General features: G+C 42.6%; 1 pseudogene; it reads right to left on the reverse strand.

The window, feature by feature from the left end:
• Nucleotides 1–315: 315 nt before the first annotated feature.
• LOC101772131 lies at nucleotides 316–1223 on the reverse strand (annotated as a pseudogene).
• Between the last annotated feature and the right edge of the window lie 7331 nt (nucleotides 1224–8554).

Below are 8554 nucleotides of genomic sequence, written 5' to 3' on the forward strand. Positions count from 1 at the left end.
CTCAACTCTACTAGGACTAGGGTTGGACTAGTCAAACCACCTAGCTAAATCGGTTAGACTGGTTTGTCTAGCTAGACCGGCTATAGGACCTAGGACCGGTCAGACCGCCTGGAGGAACCGGTCTGATAGGTCGGTCCCAGCCTGATCCGTTTGCTGCCAATTTCGTGCTCCAACACATGCCCCCTGTTTTTTGGTAAAGCATTGCATACTAGGAAACAAAACAAGCCTAAGAATGATGTTCTTTAGAGAATCCACTGGCCATTCATTCTAAGGACGATATTTAAAGATACCAGCCATGTTACATTAAGCATCTTGTCATACACTTGGATAATACTTCTTTAAGTACCTCCCATGCAGCTGATGTCCCTGCAAAGTCTCCACCATATAGGAATTCCCAAAAAGCGCCTTCACAATCCTGTATGGCCCCTCCCAACTTGGAGACCACTTGCCAAATTTATTGCTTTTGGTCCGTATAGGTAGAATTGTCTTCCAAACCAAATCATCAACTTGGAGACATTTAGCCTTTACCTTCTTATTATATGCTCTAGCAACTCGAATATTATCCTTCTCAATCTCCTTCAAAGCCTCTAATCGCTTGTCGGTCAGCTCATCAATATTATCCATCATCAAAGGATGATAAACATCAACATCAAGATCATTTTGCTTTGCTAACCTATATGCGCCTAGATTCACCTCAACGGGCAAAACGGCTTCTTGACCATAGACAAGTTCAAAAGGAGTAACTTTAGTTGCACCATGTCTAGAAATACGATGAGCCCACAAAGCTTTAGATAATACCTCATACCATCTTCTAGGACTCTCTTCTACCTTCTTCTTGATGAGCTTAATCAAAATTTTATTGCTAGACTCAACTTTACCATTAGCTTGAGCATAATATGGAGATGAATTGAGAAATTTAATACCATAGGATCCAACAAATTCATGCACCTCTTTAGGCATGAACGGAGTCCTTTGATCCATGGTTAAAGTTTGTGGAATGCCAAATCTATGCACAATATGCTCTTTAACAAACTCAATTACCTCCGATGTGTCATATTCTTGAGAGGAATTGTTTTGGTCCACTTGGTGAAATAATCAGTAGCCACTATCACAAAACAATATCCTTTTGATGAAGGAGGATGAATTTTACCAACAAAGTCCAATCCCCATCCTCGAAAAGGCCATGGCTTAATAATAGGATGCATCAACACAGCAGGTACCATCTGGACATCCCCAAATTTTTGACACTCTTCACATCCTTTGTAGTAGCGAAAACAATCGGCTATCATATTAGGCCAATAAAAGCAGGCCTGCCTAAGAAGCCACTTCATCTTAGGAGCCGACTGATGTGTACCACAAATCCCTTCATGGACCTCTCCCATAGCCACTCTAGCCTGATTAGAATCCAAGCACTTTAAAAGCAAATCCTCCTCGGTTTGACGATACAATTCACCATCAACCAAAGTGAACTTGAAAGCCCATTGTCGGACTTTTCTGTCAACTGAGCACCAGGGATTCTGTAAATAATCAATAAGAGGTTTCCTTCAACCATCCATTTCATCCTTAATGGCTTTAGAACATTCAATGGCCGAAGTAGGATTTTCAGCAGATAGGTCGGTCAGACCAGTTGTCTGGGCGGTCAGACTATTTGAATCGGTCAGACCGGTTGGAGAGAGCGGTTGGACTGGCTCCTCTAGGACATATCCCTCGACTTCGTAAAATGTAGGCTTTCTTTCATGAAAATTTCTTTTCTAAACATTATAGCCAGACACTTGTTGTGCCAGAGCATTAGCCCTCGGATTCTCTTCTCTTGCTACATGATAAATAACAAACTCATCCAAGTAAGATATGATATCTAAACATTTATTAAGATAAACATTTAGAAATCCATCTAAGCATTGGCATACCTTGGAAACTTGTTGTACCACCAATAAAGAATCACCATAAGCTTCTACATGTTTCACTCCCATGTTATGAAAAATTTCTAACCCAAACAAGAGAGCTTCATATTTGGTTTGGTTATTTAGTGTACTTATAATCCAACCGGTTGAGAGCTTCAGCACCGTTTGGTGATATAAGAATAACACCAACACCACAACCACTTTTGCAAATTGATCCATCAAAGTGCAACTTCCATGGGGTAAAAGTAGCATAACCGACATTTAAATCAAGTTGCTCATTAATTCTATGCTCAACAATAAAATCAGCTACAATTTAGCCTTTCATGGATTTCAAAAGTTCACATACCAAATCATATTCAATGACAGCATAAGCCCATTTGCCGATTCTACCACTCAAAATTGGTCTATGCAACATGTATTTAATTATGTCGGTTTGGTATGCTACTATGCAAGTATTCGATAACAAATAATGCCTCAACTTGGTACAAGCATAATATAATGATAAACATAACTTGTCAATAAATGTATACCATGTTTCGGCATCCAATAATCTTCTACTCACATATGTAACAATATGCTCCATGCCTTCGGTCTCTTGAGTCAAAACAGCCCTAATAACACCTTCTTCAGCTGCCACATATAATCTGAAAGGAACCTCACTCTTTGGTGCTTGAAGAACGGGTGGTGCTTGATTTTCTCAAAAGCCTCTTATTGTTTTGCCCCCCAAGTAAATTCAGCTTTATTTTTCAACCGAAGAATAGGAGTAAAAACATTCACCTTCTCGGACAAATTACAAATAAACCTTCTCAAGTAATTTACTTTGCCCAAGAACTTCTACAACTCTTTCTTGCAGGTAGGAGCTTGTACTTTTCTAATAGACTCAATTTTATTAGAATCTTTCTTTATGCCATTTTCATGTACAATGAAGCCTAATAACTTTCCAGCCGATACACCAAAAGCACATTTGAGGGGATTCATCTTTAAGCCATATAGATGTATTTTCTCAAATACAAGTCTTAAATCAGCTAAATGGGATTCTATACCAGCCGATTTGACAACAATATCATCAATATAAACTTCTAATATTACAACAAGCAAGTCATGAAAGATCAAATTCATAGCTCTTTGATAAGTAGCATTAGCATTCTTTAAACCAAAGTCATGACTACCTACTCAAATAAACCAACAAATCTTGGATATACAAATGCCATTTTGGAAATATCCTTTTCAACCATAAAGATTTGATTATATCCAGCATTACTATCAAGAAAGCTAATAACTCTATGTCCAGAAGCAGCATTAATAAGTATATCAGCTATAGGCATAGGATATTCATCTTTAGGAGTAGCTCTATTAAGATCTCTAAAATCAATGCAAACTCTGAGCTTACCCATACCTTCTCAACAGGCACAATATTGGAAATCCAATCAGCATATCGACAAGGCCTAATAAACTTAGCATCTAGCAACAGATTAATTTCTTCTTTAACTCGGTCATGTATGATAGGATTAAATCGCCTAGCAGGTTGTTTATGAGGTCTAAAACCAGGTTTGATGGGCAGGTGATGCTCAACTAACTCACGGCTTAAACCAGGCATCTCATGATAATTCCATGCAAAACAGTCGACATTCAATAATCCAATTAACTCAACCTTAAAAGCAGGCTCAAGATTCTTGTTTACAAATGTCAGCCTAGGTACGGTGCCATCACCAATATCTACCTCCTCTAAAGGATCAGCCGACATAAACCCTTATGCCAATTTACTCATATCATCAAAATCTTCAATGGCTTCACACGTATCATTCTTATGCGCCCGATAATGTTCAAGTCTCTGCTGCAACCACTCCAGATTCTTATCCATTAAATCACATGAGATGGTTTAGCTGATTTTCGACCAGCTTTAGGATAGCAGGGACAAAGCCATCTTTAGTACAAATGATGAGCTCATAATCAGAAAGGTCTAAACTAGATAAACATTTAACATTATCATGTATGCCTATGGTAGAACTAATAGCTACAGCAACACAAGCCGATGTATCACCATGCACAACCTCTACTTCATTACCTACCCATTGAATAAATTGATGCAATGTAGAAGGAATGCATTGATTCGCATGTATCCAATCACGATCCAAGATCAAGCTAAAGTTATGTTGAGTCTCGGTAACGAAGAAAGAGGTAGACAATGTCTTGCTCCCGACGGTGAGCTCCATAGAGACGACACCTTTAGCTCCCATAGGCTCACCTCCTCTTACATCGCTGATGGTCATGTTGGTCTTGATCAGCTCCTCATCTAAACCACCCAATTTCTTGAACAAAGAATAGGGCATCAAGTTAACAATCGCCCCTCCATCTACTAACATTCGAGAAATTGGTTTCCCATTGATGTGACCCTTCATGTACAATGTCTTCAGATGATTATCAGTAGCTTTAGGCTTCTGGAATGTAGCTTCCTTAGGTCCAAAATCAAGATGAGCCAATTATTCCTCCAAAATAGCATAACCATCCGCAGATATATGCACCACATTGATATCAAAGTTCATGCACTCAGGTGAAGACCTGTAATCAACAAGTTGCTCATTGTCTTCTATTTCAGGAACTGATGTTAACTCATTGTCACAAGCCACAGGAGTAGAAGAAGTGAAACCGGGCGATATCTCTAGCTCAACCGGTTGGACCGGTTCCACGGCCGGTCTGACCGGCTCAACCGCTGGCGCTGGTGTCTCGACTGGTCTGACTTGTGACTCAGCTGGTGTGACCGGTGTACGTGCTGGCTGGGCATCAACCTTGACCTTCCACTCCTTCCCCTGTGGAACCATGGGTCTGTACTTGTTGAAGGTCTCGTCTCTCTATTTCTCCAGCTCTTGCTCCTTTTTCTCCTGGAACCACAATCTTTGAAGCCTCCTCCTTTGTGTGCAAGTCAAACCGGGAGGACACCACCTTGGTAAGAAGTATTTGGAGCTACAACTACTACTGTTGGCCTCATGATCATTAGCAGCAGGGGCCCTTTGGATAGATGTCTTAGCCTTATTGTCTATGACAATTGGCCTTTTGCCACCATCCTCAATGGGGACCTTCATGCACCCAATCTAGATTATATCCTTGCTTGGAGTCCTCTCTGGATCAATATCCATGTTCTGCACCTCCTCCTCTTTCTTCTTGGGATGATACACTTGCCTCGGAGGAAATGACCTGGGTGCCAGGGCAGACTGGTCAGACCAGTTAGGGTAGGATGGTTTGACCAATTGAGCCTGTTGGCTCCAACCTGATTGGCAAGGCACCAAACAATCATGAATGGGGCGTGATACTCTATCCAAAGCTGACCTCCTTGGTTCTCCCCATCTAGGATGAAAAGACTGCTGATGTATCGATTGGTAAGGTACCCACATCACCCCATTGTCATCCCACACCGGCCATGGAGGATTCAACGTTGGAGGAGCCCATGATGTGATAGGGTGCTGCTTCTACTGGGAATACTCACCCTTCTGCCTTGTAGTTGCTCTTGGAGGCAAAACCGGCCCCTCTTGGCGCATGGGTGACCTCATTCCTTTTTTTTAACAGCCAATCACTTGTAACGGCCTTTTTATGGGAATACTTGGCCAAAAGCTTATCAAATGTAATTTTTTTTCTTTTGCATCACTCCCCTGATCCTTTGCCAAGTTAAGCTTCCATATTCCAATCTTCGGATGCTTAGGTTTCATCATTCGGGGGCGGCCCTTTGCCGGACCGGTCTCACCGATAGCCTGAACCGGTCTGACTGGTTTGTCTTGTTCAGCAGGCTCAAACAATCTTTGACCAGTTGGTGAGGTCGACCCTTGCCCCCCTTGTTCAGAAGCTCTCATGGTAATCTTGAATGACTCTCTGCCATCAAGAGTCATCTCATAAGCCACTTCCCATGTCAGCTCTTTGCCCCTCAAATCGGGCTTCTCTTCCCTAACTACCACATTCTTGCCTTTGGTTGCTTCAGCTTGATGCGGCCGAACCAGTACCTTCATTTATGTCCGATTGAACCTGTCAACAAAACACATTGCAATCATTAGTATCATGCGAAAAAGAATTATGGAACTTGCAATATGCACACTTTTTCAACTCTTCAAGTGGAGGTATGATATGAGATATCTTAATGTTTCCAAGCTTAAGCAATTCATCAAATATGCGATCACATTTGGAAACATCAAAAGTAAATTTTACTTCTTCTTGCTGACCCTTATGAGCTGGTTTAAGAGATGAACAAGAGTAAGTTTTAGCCTTAGAAGGCCACATGAACTCAGCAACATACATATTATTATCATCGTCGTTCGAACTATCAAAATTGAAATGACCCGAATTTCCATTTCTGTGAATTCAAGCCTATGCACCTCCGTGATAGTCCTAGGAAGACTATCACATGCGAATCCTTGTCTTAGATAGTACAAATCTATACCAGCACAGAAATATAGAATAGCAACAGACTAACAATATCATAAATATCGAGTACAACACCTCGGTTCATGCCGGTACAAGTCTATCAGGACTGAATCATGAAAGGTAAAATATCTACATAGCGGAAACATGTAGCATGGCGAACAACACTTCCAGAGGTGACTTGAGCGAGGGACCATCCCTAGTCTTCCCATCCATTGTTGTCGAAGTCATAGTCGGGCTCCAACCCTAAAAAGCCACCATCTACATGGGAAGTGGGTAGGCCATGTCAACTCTCAAAAGCAGAAAGCCAAGGAAAATGGGGGAATAATACTAAATGCATGGATCAACCTTATATGGCTATAGAGGTATATGCAGCAGCAGTTAAGGATGCATCAAAGCAATACCATCTCCGAGGTCAACACCTCATATCAAGTAAGTTGTCACAAATCACCAGATCCTTCACCCAAGAATCTAGCACCCAAACACACTAGGCGATGTGAGAGCTCCCTTCCCTCAAATCTGAATGGCAAATGCCGACCTATCTCAAAAAGGGAAGGTAGAAGTATAAATATAAGTCTAGTTAGAAGTAGCGGTAGTCAACAGCACCTAACCTGTGGACACGGACTATAACTTTCGGTTTATACACTATGCAGAGGTTGTATAGCTATACCCGCACGGATGGAGCCTAAATGGTAGTGATCCATCGAAACCCCACCTAACGGCTGGAGCCCCAATAATGGATAGCACTCTCCTATTTCCTCAAGTCTAGAACCATCCTCAACTGCAAGGCACGCGGTCACCAGTTGAGGACCTCAAAGCTGTGAAACCTACCCACACCGGGGTGCAGTATGGTCAGAGCAGGTCAACGCCTTGAACTCCTTACACCGATCCACCAATCCGCATACAGGATGAGCACTATCCACCACTAGTCTCGGACCAAACCCCTCCCATAACAAGGTGAACGGTATGTATGATAATAGATACTGTGACTGGTGGTAAACTAACTCGGTCCTTAGGGGCTGAGAGCGAGCACTCAACTCAACTAGCATGTGCTGAAGCACCTGCAACGTACAAGTATGCCACCTACTCCTCAGTTTCAAACAAGGTACCCGCCACAGGTACGGGGGAGAGGGGGTGGAGAGAGTCCAGAATGCTCTCCCCTGGCAAGGCTCTCCTTACTACCAACCATGGCTCTCTCCCATCAAAACACGTCAAGGAATCACACTCACCCAAAACACATGCGAGAGTGTACAAGAAATCCCATCACAAAAGCCATGGAATATGCCCATCCATAACTCAAAAGCATGTATATGGATATAAGTAAGGTGGCTAGCTAATGTTCTGTAGCTAGTCCACAAGTAGGTAACAAGGAAAATAGGATAAACAATTACCAAGGGATGGCTAGAAACATAGGCTATGCAATCAATCATCATCCAAGCATCATAAATAAAGCGCTAGCAACTCAGCATGCATATGATTTATATGATTGAGAGTGACATGACACCTTATCCATAGACGTTGGGATCCTCCTCGGTGTAGTCAGGGTCTTGAGATACTTCTGTGTCGTCGCTCGGGTATGAACAGAACGAGATACGGTGCAATATAAATTAATCAGCATTACATCTAGGCAAAAATTCAAAGAAGAGCCAAATTTATAAAATCCAAATAACATCCAACTAGCTACAAACAACATGGGCTCCATTTAACGAATTTAATGCAACTGGCTTCATATTTTTCTGAGTTCAAATGAATTAGTTATGAATTTTTAAAGATTAAAGGATTTATTTAATTATTCAATTAATTTCAGAAATTCATTAATTAGGGTGACACATGACAGCTTTTGGTTGCGCCACCTGACAGCACAGGAGGGTGCCACATGTCCGTTGACCTCAGCGTTGACTTGGTCAGTGTTGACCCGATCAACGGCCAACTGGGCCTCACCGGTCAGCCGTTGGGCCCCACTAGTCAGTGGGCCCCATTGTCTGTTAGTAGGCCCCACGAGTGGGCCTGGCTCTTTAACATGTCAGAGCCATGTGGCTCCATGTGGCAACCACATGGTCATCCTAGTCTACGGCACTGCCATGTGGCGCACACGTGGCCACACAGGGTTAGCCCGGGATCCGGTGTGCTGGCCAGATCCCATGCGCCACGCTCGTGTAGTCGAGCATGTGGCCCGCGCGCGATTGGCTAAGGCATGGAGTGGCTGCGGCGCGACATCATGGCGCGAGCGCCGATGACCGCACCCACGA

Source organism: Setaria italica, chromosome III, assembly GCF_000263155.2.
Source record: "Setaria italica strain Yugu1 chromosome III, Setaria_italica_v2.0, whole genome shotgun sequence".
Taxonomy (NCBI): Eukaryota; Viridiplantae; Streptophyta; class Magnoliopsida; order Poales; family Poaceae; genus Setaria; species Setaria italica.